General features: G+C 36.5%; 1 long non-coding RNA gene across 2 annotated transcripts; it reads left to right on the plus strand.

Annotated features, from left to right (window-relative positions):
• Positions 1-392: 392 nt before the first annotated feature.
• Positions 393-22,501, plus strand: LOC131523386 (uncharacterized). 2 transcript variants are annotated; one of them, XR_009266765.1, is made up of 6 exons: positions 393-501; positions 5,770-5,837; positions 6,181-6,363; positions 7,611-7,857; positions 8,069-8,109; positions 22,252-22,501. It is a non-coding gene; the product is annotated as an uncharacterized LOC131523386 (long non-coding RNA). The 2 variants fall into 2 exon arrangements; XR_009266764.1 differs by lacking the exon at positions 22,252-22,501 and adding an exon at positions 20,745-21,074.
• Positions 22,502-24,684: the final 2,183 nt, after the last annotated feature.

Below are 24,684 nucleotides of genomic sequence, written 5' to 3' on the forward strand. Positions count from 1 at the left end.
ATTTTTATTCCAAATCCATTAAAAAAACTTTTCTTTACAAAATCCTGAAAGCATTCATAATAAGAACTGTTTCTTACTGATCCCAAACTTTTAAATAGTGGTGTATATATATATAGCTTGCAATAATATATCAGTTTTAAATATAATTAATATGTAGCATGTATGCTAATATTTATATTTGGAATATTATATGAAATATTAGAAATGTCAAATTTGTCATGATTGGCCAGACTGTGCTGTCAGACATTTAAATGAGAGAGACTTGTGGAAATAGCCTACAGTTTTCTTGCTGCATATCATTTCATAGGTCTAGTTCTTGCATTTGTGTACATTTAATGGTGTTCATCTCTATTCTCTCTATTTCTAAAAGAACAGAAGCCGGTGGCACTTAATGATGCTTGTGATGACACAGTGCTGCTGACCTTTAGGACGGGGGAGCAGATGCTTCCTCCCTTTTGTGAAAAAGGTCACAAACGCTTTGATGTGAACGCCACTGCCAAGGTGATTAAAAATGAAATAGGACTTGCTTCACACATACATGTATAAAATAGCAGTATCTACAGATAGGTATCGTTCACTCATTCTATCTAGCAAGCTATAATTTGCGTCTAATCCTGGCAATACAAGATTTGTCCACCTTTTAGCTGACGAAGACACCCATCAGCAGAGCATGAGTTTTGCTTCTGTCATCTCCCAAGGCCTAAACATTACAAAGTCTCATTCAAAAACCTGCCTTAGCCTCAAACACAAAAGATTGCAGTTGTATTAATGCTTCTTTTAGCCTCAGGCCGGAATTGATTTATGTAGGATGCTGTGTGCCGTCAATTGGTTAACAGATCTCCATGACAGCGTCGGCTCATCAGAAAATTTTACCGACTGGCTGTGCACAGACGTAATGGGAGAGGGAGAGATTGAGTGCTCTGTTGATCAGGGATCGGCCTTGTTTCACACACTTCCTATTTTATTGATTGCAATGATTTGTGTGGTTCAAACTGGACATTAAAATCTTTCATTGTGTCTTTATTCAGTTACTGAATTGTTACTCAAGACATTCTTACATAAGTACGCTCTCCGAAGTTTCACACTACATAAGCAGCATGTATCCAGTGTGTATTTATTTCTGGGCCTATATGTGACCCTGGGTGACAAAACCAGTCTTAAGTTGGTCGAAATTGAGATTTATACATCATCTGAAAGCTGAATAAATAAGCTTTCCATTGATGTATGGTTTGTTACAATTTGAAAATCTGGAATCTGAGGGTGCAAAAAAATCGAAATATTGAGAAAATCGCCTTTAAAGTTGTCCAAATTAAGTTCTTAGCAATGCATATTACTAATCAAAAATTAAGTTTTGATACATTTACATTAAGAAATTGACAAAATATCTTAATGGAACATGATCTTTACGTAATATCCTAATGATTATTGGCATAAAAGAAAAATCTATAATTTTGACCCATACAATGTATTTTTGGCTATTGCTACAAATATACCTCAGCGACTTAAGACTGGTTTTGTGGTCCAGGGTCACATATTATCAAGTTCCAGTATTCATAGTTCCCACATAAGCAGCATGTATAAAAGCACAATTGAAAATTTGGAGTTTCTTTTTGTTGCGAATAGCATGCTAATATGTTGGTAAATCTCTCTAAAACTAATTATCATTACATACAGTAAGTTTTTATGAAGCAATATAAAATAATGGTGCAAAATACTTGTGTGTTTAAAATATGCTTACTGGCTTGATGTAAATTATTTATGCAGTGACACACACACGCACACACACACACACACACACAGACAGAGCACATTTTTATTCAGCAAATTTGACTAATTCCTTGTAAGATCTTTGAGACAATTTGGGATTTGGGTTCCGTTCCATGTAAATTTAATTATCATTTTGGATGTAAATGTGGTCCACCTCCTCATGTAAATTAGATTTCGCAACAATTAAGTTCTCAGTGGCCAACTCCTGATAACATTTTATAAATTATGGATGTTATTAAAAGAAATAGTCAATGTAGTAACCCAGAAATCACTTTAGCTTGTATTAAAAAGTCACAGTTATGCTGCTGCTTGACTTATGTGCTGCTCATGTTCTCAGTGTGAAACAGACTTTGTAGCGAATGACTTGGAAATAGCCTGAAGGATATAATTTTAATATCCTCCTGTTTTAATATATTCCTGTAGTTATGCAAGGCTTTGTTTATAATACATGTAACATTTAAAGGGATATACCAGGTTCAATAAACTCAATCGAAAGCATTTGTGGTGTAATATTGATAACGACAGAAAGTAATATTGACACTGTTAGTTTAAAAAACAAGAAAATTGTGATACAGTAGAAGTAACCAGGCCAGACCAGACAGTGGACATACATTAAAATACATGTCATTATGCCAGTAAATCGGGTTGATACCAGATGGATTACAAAATGATACCTAGTTCACCTCACAAACTTAACATCTCAAATAATGTACTTTTTAAATAATTAATCTTAATTGCTTTAACAGAAATATGAGTTTAACGTTTCTGCCTTGAAACCCTTCGGACTTCAGCCATTTACTATTAAAAATGCTTTACTGTATCTACAATAATTTATTTTATTTTCTTTTACATTTATTTTTAAGTTGTTGGCTTGTTGCTTAGGGTTAGTCAACTAAAATAAATATAACAATAATATATATATATATAAAAAAACAATACTTGTAATAAAATAACTGTTAACTGAAATAAAACCTTAAACAAATGTTTTTTTTTTTACTTCAGCTAGTTGCTGAGGGATCATTTCTCATTTTCATTTTCAGTTTAACTTGATGTACTAAAAAACTAAAACTGAACACTGAAATAAAAACTTTTAATAAAAAGCTAATGAAAATGACAAAAGCACACAACAAAATTACTCAAACTTTTAACTAAAACTAAAATGAAAAAAAAAGATAAAAATAAAAACTAATTAAAAATATTTATAAAATGGATATTAGAATCTCAATTATGCTAAAATAGCACTGACTTGTATTGAGCCACAACATTCTCTCTAAAAATTCCAGCAGAACCCCACAATGAAAGAGGTAAAGGCAGTGTCTTCACTGCAATAGTGGGAGCCCTTACCACTTTGATTTTATCTAAATGAGACGAGATGTCCTTTCATGTTGGGAGTACATCATCTCTGGTGGTCAAAACAACCCAATTAAGCCTTTGATTAAAACTAGTATGGACACTAAAGAGAAATTGTTTTTTACGAAAGAAAAACCTTCAGCGTATCTCTGCATTTTTCTCTCATGGAAACCCTAATGAGCAGAGCCTGCCTTGCATACCCATGAGCACTAATTGGCTGAAGAACTGAAAGAAACACCTGTTGGTCATGGAGGTCATGGCCATCAGAGGCCAAACTCACCACACTCTCAGTCAAACAGACAAAAACTCCACAGGAAGTCTCGTGTGCTTCTGCACTTTTGGCCTTTTCAGGGTGGGTTCTGAAGTGAAGTTAATCACAAAATAAAGGTGTTACCTGACTTCATAACTTATATATATACATATATATATATATATAATATATAATATAATATTATATATATACATATATAGCATTGTTGTCAGAAGGCCTCGTATGCTTTGATCTAATCCAAACGTACTTCATAATTCCCTCTTTCTAAAGAACTTGACAAACAATGTGCGAGTGTGCTGGCAGATCTATTTGAATTTCAAGCGCAGAACTGTATTCAGATTCAATCTCAGACATCTTTGAGATCACGTTTCAGAAAACTTTAAAGTCTTGCCAATGAAGCATCCTTATTGGATGTCTTTACTGAGGAGCCAGCATTACTGCGGTCTGTGTTACGCTTTGATGTTTTTGCCGCATGGGGTATGTAGAACAGGGTGGAAATGAAAGCCCTGCGCATTGCTGAATTCGCCCCTCAGTCTTTGGTTTTAATCCCAGTTGCTTCCAAACAATATAGTATCTGCTGGAGTTAAAAGAGAAAAGGAATTTTCCCAGCATGGAAAGCCACTGCAAAAAAGTGCAATTTTGCAGCTTATGTTTTTCCACCCCTTTAGTTTTAAATAATTTTAATTTATTAATTTGTTTGTGTTAATTATAAGTCAAGCATTTTTTTAGTGGGGCTGCATGCATCCAATATTTAAAAATTTAGAGTGATTATTATTATTATTTTATTTAATTTTTTTAAAAAGCCATTAACACATTTGACTATCCCACATGTCTTTGAATTTTCTTTGACCATGGGGATTTTCTTAGAAGTAATTAATATATGCAGTTAGGGCATAAAACTAACATTTTGCCATGCCTGCCCATGGTCAGTGATTTAATAAATTTACCAGCCTTAAATATATTTTACTGGCCTTGAAACTGTATGTGCATTATTTCATTAAAAGTCAGGCAGAATTAATTAATCAATTAAAAAACATTGAACAAATCAATGTTTATCAAGAAATATCAAACGTATAATGCTACTGGACTGTAAAGCATTTAATAATAATTTTAATTTAGATATTATTAATAATATTGATCATTATTATTATTATTATTATTTTATATAGCAACAGTACAGTTGTGATACTAATATTTTTTATTAGTTTTCCAGCATTAAACTTTAAGGGCCAGATTTACTAACACCTTGCGCCATCGCAAACATCTTTTGGCATTAAAATAGTACTGTCAGGATTTACTAAAGACACACAGTGAATTAGTGCTGAAAAGTGATGGACAGTTATTTTTGTGACTAACCTTATAAAATGAATCACGCAAAGCGATTTTCTACTGTTTGCCATTATTTAACGCCCCAAAAAAGCATGTCTTAAAGCAGGTGGTAATTTATACTGCTAGATTGCGCTGATCAGTATGGAAATTACCTGGCTGAGTCTGTGTTCTTTAATGTGTGCATTGTTTGTAAATCACCCGCAAACTTTTCCCCTCCCATCAGTGCTTTTATGGAATTGCGCTATAACGCTAATTGGCCCTGTTTAGTAAATCTGGCCCTAAAGCTTTTATTTTTACAGAAAACAGGGAAACTTCTCTTTTGAAATGTTTTTGTTTTTGTTGTTGTTGTTGTTGTTGTTGTTGTTATTGACAGCAAAACCATTCTCATTACAAACTGGAAGATGTTTGGTGCATGTTGCATTTTCAAATTCATGTTCTCAACTCACAGCACTTGCAAAGATAGAGTTTGTATAGAGCATTTAAACTCTTATCATGAGCCGCACACATGAAAAGTTTACAGCACTTCAAATGCATTAGATTACATTTATATAATTACAAGGCAGTATTTGCGATTCGATAATCAAGCTTAACCATATCGCATTTTTAGGCATTGTTAGAATTGTTTTAAAAAAAGTTTCCATCTGGCGAGATTCATATACTCACCAACCTTAATTTTTACTGGTATTTGGTGCTTAGTGAGCGTTAATTTTAGGCCCTGTATGCGGTTAATTGTGATTTAATATTATAAAATGTTTAATTGTTTGAGAATTGGCAGAGGTAGTTCATTTCAGATGCTGGTTCATCTGAAGATGTTATGTGGTTACCTGCCAGGTGTTTGCGGCGTCTGCACACTTTTAATTGGGTGTCTGAGGGCATCGTTTCTCATTGTGTTGCATTTCTAATGTTATTGGACTGACATGTTTCCATGATCTGGTCAAGATCCAACAGACTTCTGCAAGAAATCCAGAAAAACAGGCTTTCATAATTTTCCCCTGCTAATGGCTAATTCCGGAAAGAAGAATTTGCATCTTTCTGCTTTGTGTTTCCCTCAGCAGAGAGTGAGTGGGGTGTGTTGGCGAAGAACAGACGGATCCAACCCTAGAGAACCTTTTCCACTGCGGTGAGTTTAGAATGCTTTGAATTATCGGGTATAATAAAAAAAAATGTGGCAAATTCATTATCACTTCTTAGATTGCATGAAAAAAACTGTTAGATGTAAATCTTATCTAACTTCTTGACCTTTAAAATGTAAATGAAAGAATCTAGAAAACAAGCACACATTTTTCCTGTTACTTACAAAATAATATTTACCTTATCAGATCCATACTCAAGATTTTCCATGCACTGACACCACCAGATATTGAACATTTTTAACTTTAGAGCTTTAAAGTTGCTTTCAGAATTCAGATTATAGCTATTTGAATATCAGTTGTTGTTGTTTTCTTTTTCATGCATCCTGCCAGTCTCTACCTTTCCCAGAATGCCTTGTTATTCCCAAAAGGTCTGAATATGGAAACTTGTGATTTGTTTCTGGTATGTTTGCCCGCTGAGGGCAAACAAAGGATATCTGAATAAGGAGCAATGCAAGGCTTGCCCCAACCAACCAGTTTAATTGGAACTAAGTAACAAAGCTACCTTTGCCGAAGGTGAATGCTGAATCTTAATTAAATCTCCTGGCTGCAGCTGGGCTTTAATTTATCATAATATAAGGAGATCACATCCACTGGACAAGGCCATTGCTTGAAATCATAATGTAATGCATAACAGTGTGTGAATTTTACGTATGAAATTATTTATATATTTGTTTTCATCACTGAATGTAATTTAAAGTATTCAATACAGCAGGTTTATTGTTAGCACAATGTGTGCAGGGAAGAGAAAGGTGAGCGATTTGCTCCATAGAGGTCAAAACCAAATATGTTTTTGCAAGCTCTAATTTAAGTGCTCAGCTGCATATCTTAAACTCATTACACAGCTCTCTTGAACACCTAATTCTGATTGGTCAATTGCTTCATATTGTTTTGTATAATGGCTGCAAAATGTATGTTTCCAAAAGAGTGAGTGTGTGTGTGTGTGTGAGAGAGAGAAATATATCTGCAATATAAAAATATTATGTGATTATATGTGTGTAATATATATATATATATATTATATTAGTGAAAAATCTACACATAAATAAATATAAATACATACATATGTTGTATTTAAATACATAAATACTTATATGTATATATATAAATATGTAAATCTCTCTCTCTCTCCCTCTCCCTCTCTGTCTCTCTCTCTATATATGTATATATACACACACACACAAAGTACACATATACATATGTGTTTATGTATGTTTCAACTTATTTTTTTACTTGTACACTTCCAAATACTTTTTCTTACTTTATATAATATTATTAGGGATGTCAATTTAACTATTAAATTCAATAACATCATTGAGATTAACCATAAAAAGCTTCAAATTGATACATGGATGCATTTAATCATGCAAAACATACTTGTATTGTAATAAGGAATTGTCCTACTATCGAACATAAAATAACAAGCTTGCTCTATGTTATTCCTTTGCATATCCTTTAGAATTAGCAGGCTTTGAAAAATAAAAGCCAGTAGATACTGTAATCTTGCTGATCGCATATTGTTTCCTATGAAGCATATCTTGAGGGACAGATAAAATAACTATTTGAGTCATTAATTATCAGCATTGTTTAGTGATTTGAATCATTTCATTAGTCTTAACAACACACTCAAGACAGCACAAGATACCTCTCAACCCTATTCCAAAGGCATCATGGTTTCTAAGCTAAATTATGTGGGCCCTCAGCACACGCATCTGTATTCTGTCTGCCGCGCTGCCCTTGTGATTGTATTTCACTTGCTGCAGGTAGAACTGCATCTCCAAGTCCCTTGACAAGAGCACAGACAAGCATCAATGATTCGTACCGAGCCCCCGTGGAATACAAGGAGACTATTTCTCTAAATCTCTTTTTGGTTCATTTGGAGAGTTTGCTGCACTCGTCTGTAGAGGTCTTCATGCAACTCTGTAGTGCGATGATCCCCATTAAGAGAAACAGCCCAGGAGGCACTCAAGGATAAGAGGGTGCTTCAGAATTTGATGCCACTTCTCTTAGGTAAGTGACCACACTGTCGAGACTAGGCATTTAAATGAGACTGAAGTCTTGGGAGCACAGCTCAATTTTACCTCAGCCAGACACAACATATCTGAATGCAGACAGTCAAGTTGTTTGATAAGGTTTACTGTGTGTTTAGTGCAAATTTACATGTATGTCAAGGCTTTAATGTATCACACTGTCTAAAGACAAGTTCCATCCCCTCTTTTAGGACAATGATCATTAACTGGCGTCCTCGGTGCATTAGACCAGGTAGGTACCATCACATCAATTGAGCTGCATGGTTCCATGATAACTATGTTTATACAGATTAATTAGTTTTGGCAGACACATCTACATACACTGCATGGCCAAAACGTATGTGGACACTCCCTTTTATGTAATATGTTTGGGTTTGGTTATTTAAGCCATACACAGACATGTTTGGGATAAACTGGAGTGCCTCACTGATGGTGTAAATAGTAGCAAATCTCCACAGCCAAGAGCCCACATTTAGTGGAAAACCTTCCAGGGAGAATAAAAACTGTTGTAGCAGCAAAAATAGGGCAAGTTCTCTGTTAACAACCATGATTTTGATTATCAAGTGTCCACATAATTTTGGCCATGCAGGGCCAGATTTACTAAACAGGGCAAATTAGCGTTATAGTGCAATTCCATAAAAACACAGATGGAAGGGGAAAATTCTGCAGGTGATTTACTAACAATGTGCACATTAAAGAACACAGACGCAGCCAGATCATTTCCAAAACAGCCAGCGCGATAAACCAAGACCAGTGCAAATCACTGCCTGCTTTAAGACATATTCAATAAGGTCAGGCTCAAAAATAACTATGTCCAAGCCTTTTCAGTGATAATTCATTGCGCATCTTTAGTAAATCCTGACAGTACTATTTTAACACCAGAAGATGGCTTGCACTGGCTCAAGCTGTTAGTAAATCTGGCCTGTAGTGTGTGTGGAAAATAGTTATTTTAGATTGAAAAATTTATATATTTTTTAAGTGTATTTTTGTTAATGCAGAATAAGAGAATTCTTTCAAAAACATTAAAGGAGTCATATTATGTGATTTCAAGTTTTCCTTTCTCTTTGGAGTGTTACAAGCTGTTTGTGCATAGATAAGATCCCTGAAGTTGCAAAGACTAAAGTCTTAAAACCAAAGAGATATTCTTTATTAAAAGTTAAGACTCGACCACGCCCCTAAAATGGCTCATTCAAACACGCCCCCACATGTCTATGTCACGGTGTGAGGAGATTTGCAAAACACTGCCCAAACGTATACGCAAAGAAAGAGGGCGGGACTGTTATTCTCGCTGTAGTATTGTTGCTGCCGCCGGCGCCATGTCCTGGAGACGCTATGTTTCGTTGTGAAAGCGAAAGTACTTTGTTTGGGCTTCCAAAAGAGGACACAACTAGAAATCAGTGATTAAGTTGTATTTACAACACTGTTCCAGAACAGTTCAACCCAAATATTCGAGTGTGTGCAGCACATTTTACAGAGGACTATTTCCTGAACCTGGGAGTAGCCTGCCAGCTATGCTCAAAGACTGTTTCTATAAAGTGGGGCAATTCCAACTTTGCAAGGCCTGTAAGTATGTTTTCATATGTAAAGAATTTGCCACTGACTATTCAAACGTGAGTTTTGAGCTGTGTAGAGTAGTGCTTGTTGTTTGTCGTTTCTCCGATCACAAATGCAGACAAGGTAATGTTTACACGGCGCGATGTAACGCAACGCGTAAAAAGACAGGATAAGTCATTATAATCAGTAATTATGTCCCCACTCCCCACTGGATGCAACAAATGCCTCATTTGTAATGGGTTTTATTGTTTTTGTGTCGTCACGCTGGGACACGGCATCACAATACGGTAAGGGGTAACATTTCCGTCTCACGCTTGAGGTATTCGACCAATCACAACGCACTGGATAGCTGGCCAATCAGAGCACACCTTGCTTCTCAGAACGATGAGCTTTGTAAAAATCAACGTGTTTCAGAAAGGCGGGGCATAGAGGAGCAACAATAATGTACAGTACAGGTGCATCTCAATGAATTAGAATGTTGTGGAAAAGTTCATTTATTTCAGTAATTCAACTCAAATTGTGAAACTCGTGTATTAAATAAATTCAATGCACACAGACTGAAGTAGTTTAAGTCTTTGGTTCTTTTAATTGTGATGATTTTGGCTCACATTTAACAAAAACCCACCAATTCACTATCTCAACAAATTAGAATATGGTGACATGCCAATCAGCTAATCAACTCAAAACACCTGCAAAGGTTTCCTGAGCCTTCAAAATGGTCTCTCAGTTTTGTTCACTAAGCTACACAATCATGGGGAAGACTGCTGATCTGACAGTTGTCCAGAATACAATCATTGACACCCTTCACAAGGAGGGTAAGCCACAAACATTCATTTCCAAAGAAGCTGGCTGTTCACAGAGTGCTGTATCCAAGCATGTTAACAGAAAGTTGAGTGGAAGGAAAAAGTGTGGAAGAAAAAGATGCACAACCAACCAAGAGAACCGCAGCCTTATGAGGATTGTCAAGCAAAATCGATTCAAGAATTTGGGTGAACTTCACAAGGAATGGACTGAGGCTGGGGTCAAGGCATCAAGAACCACCACACACAGACGTGTCAAGGCATTTGGCTAGAGTTGTCGTATTCCTCTTGTTAAGCCACTCCTGAACCACAGACCTGGGCTAAGGAGAAGAATAACTGGACTGTCGCCCAGTGGTCCAAAGTCCTCTTTTCAGATGAGAGCAAGTTTTATATTTCATTTGGAAACCAAGGTCCTAGAGTCTGGAGGAAAGGTGGAGAGGCTCATAGCCCAAGTTGCTTGAAGTCCAGTGTTAAGTTTCCACAGTCTGTGATGATTTGGGGTGCAATGTCATCTGCTGGTGTTGGTCCATTGTGTTTTTTGAAAACCAAAGTCACTGCACCCGTTTACCAGGACATTTTGGAGCACTTCATGCTTCCTTCTGCTGACCAGCTTTTTAAAGATGCTGATTTCATTTTCCAGCAGGATTTGGCACCTGCCCACACTGCCAAAAGCACCAAAAGTTGGTTAAATGACCATGGTGTTGGTGTGCTTGACTGGCCAGCAAACTCACCAGACCTGAACCCCATAGAGAATCTATGGAGTATTGTCAAGAGGAAAATGAGAAACAAGAGACCAAAAAATGCAGATGAGCTGAAGGCCACTGTCAAAGAAACCTGGGCTTCCATACCATCTCAGCAGTGCCACAAACTGATCACCTCCATGCCACGCCAAATTGAGGCAGTAATTAAAGCAAAAGGAGCCCCTACCAAGTATTGAGTACATATACAGTAAATTAACATACTTTCCAGAAGGCCAACAATTCACTAAAAATGTTTTTTTTTTTATTGGTCTTATGAAGTATTCTAATTTGTTGAGATAGTGAATTGGTGGGTCTTTGTTAAATGTGAGCCAAAATCATCACAATTAAAAGAACCAAAGACTTAAACTACTTCAGTCTGTGTGCATTGAATTTATTTAACACACAAGTTTCACAATTTGAGTTGAATTACTGAAATAAATGAACTTTTCCACGACATTCTAATTTATTGAGATGCACCTGTATGTGGAAAATGTGTTTTTTTAACCTTAAACCGCATAAACACATTGCATTACACCAAATACACAAATAATGTACTTTTTAGCAACATCATATGCCCCCTTTAAAGGGGTCATCAGATGCTACATGCACTTTTATAAGTTGTTTGAACTGAAATATGTCTTGGCAGTGTGTGTTAGAGCTCTGCGTGGGACTGTTTTCTTAAACCCGCACCCGCCCGCTCCCGCAACTTGCGTGTTCCACTCCCGCTCGCGCCTGCAATGTTTGTGTCCACTCCCGCCCGCTCCCATGGACTTTCTCTCAGAGCTTGTAAAAAATGTTGGCTACACAAATATTCGTTCAACTTAACATCCAGAATAGTGGGCTTTAAACATGATTGCGTTTTAAGATGAAGTAATGCTAAACCAAAGCACCACACCTGACAAAAACATTGGTTTTTTTTTTGCATTATAAAACATTAACCGTTAAAACAAAAGCACAAATAGCAGCACCTCGGTTTATAAAAGTAGCCTACTACTTGATACAGAAGCACCAAACGATTTACTAAACAAACAGTTTAAAGGTCATTTCACACTGAGTCGTTAAAAAATAAATACAACCTCACGTTATGTCACACACTGCCTCCGAAACTTTCGTCCATCATAAAAAAAATCGGATCAGGTTCGAGTTTCCGCATCCATTGCATGCATTTTGATAGGAAAGGATGAGGAATACAAAAAATCGGAAAAAAACGCACGCAAAAATTTTGGCTGATTTTTTTAGGATGAAATGCGGCTAAAGTAAACAGTCCCTCAGAGAGCGGCTCTGAAGAGAGGGACAGAAGTCAGCAGAGCTCATTTGCATTTAAAGGAAAATGCTACAAAATGGCTTGCTCTGAAAAGAGCTGTTTTTGACAGGGTAAAAAAGGTGTTTTTTACACTACCATTGAGACATTTTAACCAAACTCTATTACAGACTTTTCATTAAGACCCTAAAGAATCATATCAACTTGTGGAAAATGTGCATCTGATGACCCCTTTAAAAAACGTAATTTTATATATATGTTTCGTCTTATTTTATGCATTTTTCAATCTTCTTTTTGCAAGTTCTGAAGGTACAATCATACTTTAAGTCTACTTCTGGTTTCTCAGGCTCCTTTGCATTATGTATAAAATGGTCTGAGTGCAAGGCCCTTATAATGTCTGTATTCTCCATTGGCATGACAAACTTGTGGAGCAGCTGACTTTAATGGACTGTGAATACGAGGACAGTCTCACAATGGAAGAGGGATATGGGTTAATCTAAGCTCTGAGCTGGCAGTCACCTGCCATTTACTCTGGCGCGACACTTCTATCCATTTCTCGCCATTTGCAACAAATCAATTTCAGTCGTCAGAGCAGAACCTTCTCCAGCAGTGGTCTGTACCCCATTACTCCACTGCGCTTAGGCCACAGAAAGACATAGTACAATCTTCTACTTGAAATGGAGCTATTGTTCAGATGGAAAATAGGGTACGGGATGTCTTAAACCATGACAGATGTGTTCAGCCGTTAGTGCGGTGTTGCATAATTTACATTGCGCATTTTTAAGGATGGCGTGGTTTAAACTCATATCATGCCAGGTTAGTATTTATACTGGATGATTGTTTGGTAAATCATCCACAGGATTTCCTCCTCCTGCTGACCATTTGAATGGGCTTTGAGAAACATCGCCATTCCAGTATCAAGGCTACATGTCTAAAAATGAATGAGCAACTCATCCTGCCTCCACAAGGTGTGTTATGATATATCAGCGTTTCGGAGTTATCAACTTAGGGCTGGCCCCTACGTCTTGTTTATCGATTCTCCGGCTACTGAATTAAGTGCTCCATAAATCTAAGAGCCTCTCCCCTGCAGATTCATCTGAGAGGGATCTAGAGAAAAAGCCAGGGTATATGCTGTTATAACTCACCCTAGAAATCCTTCTTTGGTGGATATATTATATATTTATTTTCTAATTATAAAAGTAGAAGAACCAGGAGACAAATTAAATGTCTTTAATGATAACAGCTTTAGGTAAAATGCAGGTGTTGGTGATTGTCTCCTAGCTTCAGGACCAATTAGCTTTTGACCAACATCACTGTTCTCAAGTTTGAGATTTGCGGCTTGTCACAAGTGATTTTTTGTCCAAAATATCCTCTATTGGGTGGTGTCATTAAGATTATTTAACTGCTTCCGATTGAAACAGAGCATCCACAAACTCAAATCGTAAATATAAAATATCTTTGATATTTATGACTCTTGATCTGGCTGCCTCTGACGTGATACCCTCGATAGCCAATGTGAGCGAGCAAGCTTCACTTACTTGATGTTGCATGCTTCTATAGCTGAAACTTGGTATCCACAAAAATGACTTGAAAGCAGAATCACCCATATTCTTTTTATACTTTGTTTTTCACTGTGAAACAGAACGCGTGCCAGGAGAGCCAGCTGACATTGTCAATTGTCTTCCATTTGTTTTTCCTCTGTAGTCACGTTTGATCTCGCGAATCTCTGTGAGATCTTGTGTCACTGTGAAATCGTCCCTACATTCAACAAATGTGTGGTCTCGTGGTCTGGTCGAATCATCTAGTGTGCGCATTCAAAGGATTATAAGGCTAAAAATCGGCTGAAACTGTCTTTATGTCTGTGGTCTCCCATGGTTTTAAAATCGGTTAAGATTTGAAAATCGTCTAGTGTGCAGCCAGTTTAAGCTCAAATGAATGAGGCCTATAACCAATCTGTTCCAAAAAGAAATACAAAGCCTGTACTAATTGAAAGAAAACAAAAAAGACTGAATCCAATAATTTAATCTTGAATCCAATTTGTGATAATATACAGGTAGCATAATGAGAGATTTACAAGCAATTTTCAAAAGGCTGGTCATTTTTGACCGGGAACAACAAATTAAAGATTTTCAGCACAGCACAAGGCATGAGTTAAAAAATAAATAATCTGAGCCAGGTTTAATTATTTATAGGAAGTGACATGATCGTCTGTCCAGACATCAGTGTTGTGGGGTCATTTCAGAATCTCCAGCAGCTATTAAAAATTTGTAAACATAAATCAAACTAAAGTCGTTGGGATACCTGGTTATAGACAGTAAGAGGATGAGTGTCTTGCTCTAGGGCTTGACAGTGTTAACCCTGCGGGCATCTGAATGGACAATGCCCTACCTGGTTACTAGCCCATGGCGTCCATTCTTTAGCAGCATGGCACTTCCAACGCTGTTTAAAATTGTATGCCTGATTAAGGGCTAGAATATGTCATTTTATTTCAGGATTAGATGTGATTTCTCGCAAAGTCCTTGCTCTGGCAGCTGCCAGATAAAAAGAGCGAGTAATTTGCCAAATAACACATTTGAAATGTGAATTGTATGGAAACCTATATCAATACAACAGTATATGAGGGTGCGCTCAATGTGAATAAAGCAATGCAAACAGCAAACTTAACCAAATGAAGGCTGCATGCAAAGATAACAGTGGACAGCAGCTCTGTTTATTTTCAGCTGTCCAGTCAGGATGAGGGCAGTTAATCTGTTCCGCCAAAAATCAATAAGCTAAGAGTTCAGCTCAAATGAGCCTTCCCCTGAATGTGGCTCTGAAAAACAGCCACTATGATGCCAGAGTACAGCAAATGTAAGTTGGGAGTTACATTTATATATGTCATTTCAGTTAGTTAACTTTTTCTTGGTCGATTTTTCCAGGTATTACACTGTTTAAAAAAAAAAAAGTTGAGCCAACTCAAAAGTTTAAGGCAACCAGCTTCAGCAGATTTTTGAGTTTTCTCAACTTAATTTTTTTTAGGAAATGTCTTTTTTTGTTGTATAAACTCAAAAATCTGCTGAAGCTGGTTGCCTTAAACTTTTAAGTTTGCCCAACTTTTTTTTTTTACAGTGAGTTTGCCATGTATTATAGTGTGTGAATACTCATATAAATATATATGTACACAAAGTATATATATTTATTTAAGTATATTTAAGTATATATATTTATTTAGGTTAGCCCTGGACCCTGACCAGCTTCCCATATGCAATTATGAGGCACTCATCATAGTACTGAGGACTAGCTAAATGGAAAATGTAAGTTTAATTATCTTGTGGACTGGAAACATTCTGTAAAAGCTTAAATTCTTAATAATTGTTTATTTTATTTTATTTTTTTCTAAACTGTCTATTCAGTTCTTTCATGTCAGCATGACTTTTGAAGAAAAAAAAAAAAAAAAAAACATAGATTTTTTTTTTTCTTTTTCCAATGAATATAGTTTACAATTTAAGCATTGCTCTCAGAAAAAAACTGCAAACTAAGTCAAGCGTTTTATGAGAGAGTGTCATGTCATTAACATATATTTTTCAAATGGAGCAAATCAAATCCAGCACATTTAGTTCAATTTTAGAGCAGATATAGGCTGTTACAAATCTGTATTTGCCTAGTATATGTGTTCAGAAAATATTCAGTAGGTGGGATCTTTCTGTACTGACTCACCTACTCACTGCAGAGTAACATTATGTTCCATAAATTATTGCTCTTCAGGGCTTTCAATGTTCGACAATGTTCCTTTTCCCCAGTTTCTGCAGTTTAATTAATCTTCTCACAAAGACGGATTTGAAGTTGAGTCTGTTCCATCCCTGGTTCTTTAAATCGTTAAATTCATAATATCTATTCATACAAAGATTATTCAAATTCAGAAATTGTCAGACATTCACTCTGCATTGTATTGCCAGCCAAGGAACATATGTTTGCAGCAGGCTGGCAGAAAGCAAAAGAAGAGGTTTCAGAAATTGTCTCCTTTACAGATTAAATTATGCAAATGAATAGGCTTTTCATGTTCAATTTGGTAATGTAATATAAAACTTCAAAGGATCTGATTACACTTTTCACAGCAAAACACCTGTGACTGCTGCTAATTCCAAAATGGATGTTCATTCACATCAAAGGCATCTCATTATCCATGCACATCAATGCCTTCAAAAGCTCAATTTATTGTACTTAGTCAATTAAATTGAGTTGTGCATTCATGGCTTTGGCAAAAAGAAAACGTATCAGCTATGATAAAATTCTCAGAGGAGGCTTTCGATTTAAAAAGGTCTTTAAACAGTGTAGAGATGACCGAGTCCTTTTAAATTGATGAGCAAATTTATGATGTGATCCCAAGCATGTAATGCTTTTTAGTGGTTGTTAAATGCCGATTGGCACGTGTTCTTCCGTTCTGTTTGATTCCCAGCCCTCGCGTACTGTTATTTAATTTGTTCTATAATATATGTTGTATACTCCTGCAAATAAAAGTAATCTTGTATACAATCGTGGTTGTGACCTCAACTGTTTCAGACTCATTTAAATTCTTCACGTCATCCTAATGCAGGATCTGTGTTGTGGCATTTTAATAAAAGACATGCTTGTACAGCATGACATTAAAACCGCACTGACATTTTGGATATTAATGCTGTGCATGCTGTTTCGCATCACAACATACAACTCAAATGTTTCGCTTTGATTCCATAACAAAATTTAACAGCTGTTCCGCAGGGAGTCACTGTATTTACAACCTAGTGGTTTGGACTTAGTCTTCATTGTACAAATAATGCTGAACATAATATTTGTGCTTTTTTTTTTTTTTTTTGTACTGTCTGATTAATCAGCCTCATATGGCCGTCAATTTATTCCTCAGTGCCTTGCTGGTGTGCAGTGTATGAAATGAGCATGTAATACAGAAAAATCACCTATTTTTGTTGCATTCAATTTGGCCTGTTGTTCATATTTGTGCATTTGTTGGCCTCTGGAGCTGGGCTGTATTTTCACCATATTGAAACAATGGAGCTTTTCTAATCTAAAAATGAGTCAATCTCATGGTGAAACTGGTCCAGTTTTCTATTATGATCCATGCGAACCGGTGAACCTTCATAACTGAAATTGAGCAAAACCTGTTCTGAGGCCTTCATGCCAAATTCATTAGCTGCCAGGAGGCTGAGTGGATTGACTGAACATAAGCAGAACCTTGCGGGACTATTAGGCCATGGATTGGAATGATCAGTATGTGATGAGCAATTGGAAGGGGGTTAGGATTGGGCTGCTGGGAGCCGCTGGGTTCATTACACCAGTTCATCTTCTGTTGTGCGCTCATGTCAGCTCTTCCCCCAGAAGTCCACTCTGCTGTCCGCCCCGTTCCAGTTCCAGCCTCTGTAATCATTTTGTGGGCCGGAACAGGCCTTTCCACTACCTCTCATTGGGCACCGTATCTGACAGCTCTGACTAGGTGCGGTTCAGGCCAGGCGCTCTGAGAGTAGCTGACCATCCCGGCCGACATCAGTCTGAATCATTGGTAAAAAGGCCTGGTTACTGGTTAGGGAATGAGCAGTTTGGAGAGAGATTGGTTCTCAAATGTGATCTTATGAACGATTTTCAGCTATGATCTTTTGGCCTTTGTGGATTAGGTTCAACTCAGGGCAGCACATAATCAATCACCTGTGAATCTGTGCCCTTTGAGAAGAAGCAAGAGTTGCTTAGTCAGTTGTCAGGGATTACACACTCAATGAACACAAATAGTTACAATCTAGTCCTGTTTTCCTGGGTGTCAGTGTCAGTTTGCTGTGCCTGACTGGAGAAACTGACTATTCTTAAAGCTGAGGTGTGTCATTTCTATGGATGGATGGACAGACGGACAGACGGATAGATAGATAGATAGATAGATAGATAGATAGATAGATAGATAGATAGATTGATTGATTGTAAGGTGAGGCTTAGTGCGTAATCGATTTCCATAGAAATAAGACTCTGCTTCTTCATTGGCCTGTTCTTTGTTTTTCATGTTATGAGTTCTGGGTCTCTGCACACTATGATTTATTCTCTTCTGTCCCCAGAGGAAATGTGAAAAGGGCATTGAATGTCACCAGAGAGTTCCGGATCTCTTGTGATTGACAGATACCCTTGCTCAGACGGCCATCGTATGAAATATGAATGCAATTGTGTACATTATGCTTGAAACAAACGTGTAGATTTTTTTCACTCTTCATTTATTCTTCATATTTCATTACTTCATATTCAGTGCTACTAAAAGTAGGGTGCTTCTACCTTGACTACATTTTTTAGTAGTGTGACAGTAGTTCAGCTGTTTTTAATATAGTGTAGCTTTTCCAGTAACTTTTTGGGTGTGTTGTGGTGTACCATGATGAATCGCTATCTTTTTTGTTTAATGCCACGTTGCTTAAAATAACTAAGGCGATTATCAAAACTCACTCTCCAAGTGTCTTCTCTTCCTTTCATGTGTCACATTTGTAAGTTTAGGTCCTTTAAATAAATTGGTTTGTTGTAAATGAACCAGTTCAAAAACAACAATATGGTTTCATTTATTAACATCTGCTCATGTATTAGGTATCACAACCTGACAATGAACAACAGCATTTTGCTTTAAGGCGAACTGAACCTTATTGTAAAGTGTTACAAATTATTTACAGATTCTATTGAAGGAATATCACTTTTTATTGCAAAATATTTAGTAGAATAAGTAGTCATCATCATTTTCTTGATTCAGTCGCAGTCAACCTAAATTTTGTACCAGATGAACAATGCACTGATTAAAGAATTAAATATCATTTGATAGTTATGTATTCAAAAACATATTGCTTACTGAAACTCTTTATGTTAGTAGTTTATTTTATGGCTAACTTCTTTTTTTGTACTTCAACTACTTTGTTACAAGCAACTTGTAACTACAGTTTTCAAGTAGCTTGCCCATGACTGTTCATACACTGTAAAAAAAAAAAAAAAAGTCAGTAAAAATACAGTACAATATACCGTAATAATTTGAAGGAATTTTCCTTATTTGGTTTTTACAGGTGTTTTTCTGTATTTTTTTAATTACGCTTTGCATTGCAGGAACAAGGAGCTCAGTCGATTATAGGCAGTGTTGCCATTTTGGGGATTTTGTCACCAAATTTAGCTACTTTTTCATTGTTGCTGCGACTTGTATTGATTTTTTGCGACAAGGAGCTATTTTAGCTATATTTAAATAAAAATATTTCCTCTCACCTTTGCTCTCAATCATGCCAATAGGTGCGTTCGACTTTAAGCGGCGCTGCACAGAATGGTCAGTGTATGACATCAAAGTACCGCGAGAGCCATTGGAAAGCATAGGATCCGTCTGCTCTCTTATCGCTCTTATTCTGACAATGATTGTATGCCATTGGATCAGAGCGCTGTCAATTGCTGCCTCTGATTGTTGCATCATGCAAAGTTTGCGTTTGGATTAGCCCTAACCCTAACCCACTAATAGGGATTTCGCCTAGGGCGTCAAAATGGCTACAAACAGCCCTGCATCAGGGCACCAACTACTCAGTGCATGAACATCTTGTTTTAACCACAGACACAAAAGTTATACCACAATTCATGCACAATCATGTCAACCAGATACTGAGAGACACAGTGCATCATCGTGTCATGTGTGCTGGGATGCAGTATTTTGCAGAAAGAAAGAAAAGAAAGTGACCCATACTTGGAATTTGTGCTCTGCATTTAACCCATCCAAAGTGCACACACACAGCAGTGAACACACACACACCGTGAACACACACTCGGAGCAGTGTTTTATGCTGCCATTTATGCTGTCATTTAACCCGCAGCCTTCAAATGTGTCCAGTAGAGTTACAAGTAGACCTAAGCATTTCACTTCAGATTTTTTTGTTATAGGCCTACTTCATCTTTTGTTATATTTTTTATACTGCCATCATTTGTAAAGTAGATATATATTTACTTTCGTTTACCTTTACCAGATTTGCCTGTATTTACTTTCTTTTCATATTTGGCGACTTTTTTTGAAAAATGGAGACTTTTGAGGGTGGTTCTAGAGATTTTCTGAGGGAGGGATTTGGCAATTTATAGGTGCAAAAACAGTGCTAGAGCAGAGGCCATTATTCACGGAGATAGTCTCGGTCAAAATGTAATTTTAAAGTCGGATTTCGGGTTTGGGGAACCCTTCTTACACTTCTGTGGTGAATTATTTTTTTTGTCAAATGTAACTAACTGTAACATTAACATAGTTGCTGTGTGTCTTGTTTGGAAAATGAATGTCGGAGCGGTCGACATTTTCAGCACACTGTCACATCTAAGTTTCATGTTACAGTGTGCTCACTTTCAGTTTTATAAATAAAAGTTTATTAACTTTTAATTGTTGTTGATGCGGTGTATTTGTTACTGAGCGTGTCGTAAAGCATTTGGCATATTAACGTTACTGAGGTGAAGTTAAGCAGCTGTAAGAACGTTAAATCTGAGAAACAACTGTGTTTAGAGCGCTTTATGCCTTCAACAGGAGCTGGCAGAGCAATTGTCAAGAAAAGAAGATACCATTACGACTTTTTTTTTTTATTTAAAAGAGATTATACGACTAGGTGAAGATCTGACATCTCAGGATAACGCACCTTTTATGCCAAACGAGGTAGGTTTAGACATTTTATTGTCTTGTTTATGATACACACACACTCACTAGAAGTTAATTCGGTAACGTTACTGTCATGCACGCGCAGAGAATGCCGCTTCAGACAGCGCGCCAGTAGCGCATCGAGTTTTCTCTCGCACTTACACGGACAAAAGCACACAAAATAATGTCAAAATGACCATTTTTGGAGAGTGACGGTCTTAAATAAGTTAAAATGTCTTGACTGATGTAAAGAGTTGGGATGTGTCAGATGTGAGTCGTGTTTTAAAGGGACCGCAGTTCATGACATTCATGGTGTTTCTTTTGTTTTCTTTTCTAATGATAGGTCGTTATTGCTGCTGTACTGTGCATCCCAATCACCCCCTGCATTCTTATCACGGGTTTATATTCTGTTTTATTTATTAACAGTTATTTATGGAAGCATATGGGTTGCAAAATTCAAATTGAAATGCAAAATGGCAACGCAATATGTAAAATGGCAATGCATTTCTGTATTTAAATGGACATTTTCCTATGCATATGTGCAATATTTAGTGCAAAATGAAAATTCAATTATATAATTTACATTTGCCATTTCCTACACTAGATTTAATATGCAAAATAAAAACATTTTAATGCTTTATAAGTTGCAAAATTCAAATTAAAATGTATTACACAAATTGATTAGATGTGTTTAATATGTCCAAGCCAAGACTGTAGTAAAATTATCATTTAATTGCTGTTTTTCCTAAATGCATTTAGACTTGGGAGTTAGGACACTTTGGTGTTGTATTTTCATCATAATATCGCATGATAATTGTAGTAAAATGCAGTGAGAATTTGAGGATGCATTCTGAGCCAAATGTGTAGCAAAATGGTGATTTAAATTATTTTTATTTTTCTTAAAAACATTGACACTTACATATAAGACGTTTCAATTGCATTTTCATTTAATACCTCGCTATGGATATAAAGTCAATGTGGATTTGAAATGCATTTGAAAATGCAACACGCACCTGACCTGTCAATCGTTAGGCTCAGCAACAGGACGCACAATAGGTCAATATTCACCGTTAACCAAACACTTCCCACATTTACTAAAACTATATTAATTGCGGGGTATTAAATGAAAATGCTATTGAAACGTCTTATATGTAAGTGTCAATGCATTTAAGAAAAATAAAAGACATTTAAATCACCATTTTGCTACCCTTCCATTTCTATTTACCCTTAGGGATGTTCAATACTGACAAAAAATTTGTCATAGAGTCGTTTATTCGGTTCACTCTGTTATTGAAGTCGTTTGTGTAGGAAAGATTGAATCAATGTTTGGAGTGGCTTAATGAACTTACAATGTGTTGTTTATAATTTCTTATTTGTTTATTGTTATTGGTGATTCCAGATTGCGGTCATTCAAGAAGTTATCATTTCCTCCCCCATTGTGGCTGAGCTACACATTCTCTTTGTTTTATTTTAAACATAAAACATCCAGAGGAGAATGGCACCTATGCTGGAATTCATACAAATGTATGGAACATAATAATGAAACTGTGTATAAAGCATATTGTGTTGTTGTTTAGTTGAAAATAATGAAAGGGTTAGTTCACTCAAAAATGAAAATTATGTCATTAATTACTAACCCTCATGTCGTTCCAAACCCGTAAGACCTTTGTTCATCTTTGCAACACAAATTAAGATATTTTGATGAAATCTGAGAGCTTTCTGACCCTCCATAGACAGCAAGGGTCCTTATACGATCAAGGCACAGAAACGTAGTATAAGGACATCGTTTAAACAGTCCATCTGCCATCAGTGGTTCAATCTGAACTTTATGAAGCGACGAGAATACTTTTTGTACGCAAAGAAAATAAAAATAACGACTTTATTCAGCAAGTTGTTATTTAACAAAAACAGCGTATCCGTGTGGTGTGGCTGACACAGAACAGTGTACGCAGTTTGCGTTCAGCGGATACTCTCCAAAATGCCGCTACTGTGACACAGATGCAACCAATTGTTGAATAAAGTCGTTATTTTTATTTTCTTTGTATACAAAAAGTTTTCTTGTCACTTCATAAAGTTCAGATTGAACCACTGATGGCAGAAGGACTATTTTGACGATGCTTTTCATACTTTTCTGGGCACAAAATGATTAATGACACAATTTTCATTTTGGGCTGGAGTAACCCTTTAAGTATCATAAAACATTGTTGACAAGATCACATGACAGATGCAATTGGAGACCACTGGAAATGCAAGTTTAGCATTTTATAAACAATGTTTGAACTGGAACTTGATAATTCAATCTCAACCTGTTCTGCACGTTACTCTGTACTTCACTTTCATTCATTTCATTTCATATCATTTCCAGTCTTCCTGTGAAGAAATCCTGAACGAGGGTCAAAGGTTCAGGGAACCTGGAGGGAACCTACGCTTCCAAGACTCATGTATGAACAACTTCGAGAATCCATGTACAATTTGAGGTTTTTTCAAATCTCAACATGGAACTTGGACTGAACGTGCAGCAAAAGAAAAAAAGAAGTAGTTTCCTCAAGCTGGCACATGGCAAGAGATACTAAAAACGCACAAACACTTGGAGCCCTGCTCTTAATTTAGATTGTATAGTTCTCTTAGTTTCACATTGAAATGTGAGGCATGAGTGCATGAATCTTTCTTTATTTTCAAATGCTGTACAAGAAAGTTTTTTTTTGCAATACCATGTCAGTTGTAGATGACAGAATTCACATTTTTGGGTGAACTCTCCTTTTAAATAACATTTCACCTGACTATTGACTATAAGTCTATAGCAATTGTTATTAATGACAGCCCTGTCTTTGTATAAAATTTTTCCCATGTATCTGAAAATGTTTTGAATCTTGACTGTTTCACAGTGAAGTTTATCTTTGTGACCACTATTTGGTGCAACACCAATACTGTACAAGTACCTGCTCATGTTTTCTTTTTTCTGCCTGTTGCTGTTTAAAACTAAAATGTTTTCCACAATACAAGCATTTTCAATGGTGCTTTATACATTGTTAAATTAATTGATGCCATAATATTTTTGTCTTCACCTGTTAAAGGCAAATAAAAGCTACTGAACACACTTTTAAGAGGTAAAAATAAACCATGTTCAATTTGTATATATTGTGCCGGATTTATTTGCTTCAAAAGATAGGCCTATATACTATAATTTTGTAGAAATTTTTGCGCAACGGATTGTCTGTTTATGGTAAAGAAGAAAATGTAAATCTACAGAATTTTCTGTTTTAATGTTGAAGGAAATGTCCTGGTAATTTTCTGCCAGCAAATTCTCTGTTTTTGTACGGAATTGTTTTTTTTACAGTGTAGTACATAGTACATTTTGTCATTTTCTCTTTGCTCACTCTCCTTCTCCCAACTTATTTATTTCTCAGCTCTTTCTCTCTTTGTCTCTCTGTTGTTCTCTCTCTTCATGGATACAGTTCCTGTTTTTTCAGGTGAGCTGGTAAACTCTGAAGCACTTGTTCTGGTTTGCAACCCCAATGTGAAAAATGTTTCCTGGCTTGCCTTCTCCATGTTGAAGGCCACAGGTAATTGAAAGAATAATTTATTAATATATTTTGATACAAATCAAAACTAACGACCTACCCTCTCAGGAAATTACAGCAGTGGGATGTGGGTGTACATTAAAGGTCTGGGGCGCACTGCTGAGTGGCATTACTCAAATAGCAGCAGGTCTGGTGCAGGCTAGGAAGGGCTGTTAATAAAGGCTTGCTGACATGCTTTCCATCACTCCTAATAGAGATATTGTCATAGGCTGCCATTTCCCAGCCCAGCAGCCCCCTGAGTGAATGGATGA

This window comes from Onychostoma macrolepis, chromosome 17 (assembly GCF_012432095.1).
Source record: "Onychostoma macrolepis isolate SWU-2019 chromosome 17, ASM1243209v1, whole genome shotgun sequence".
Lineage (NCBI taxonomy): Eukaryota > Metazoa > Chordata > Actinopteri > Cypriniformes > Cyprinidae > Onychostoma > Onychostoma macrolepis.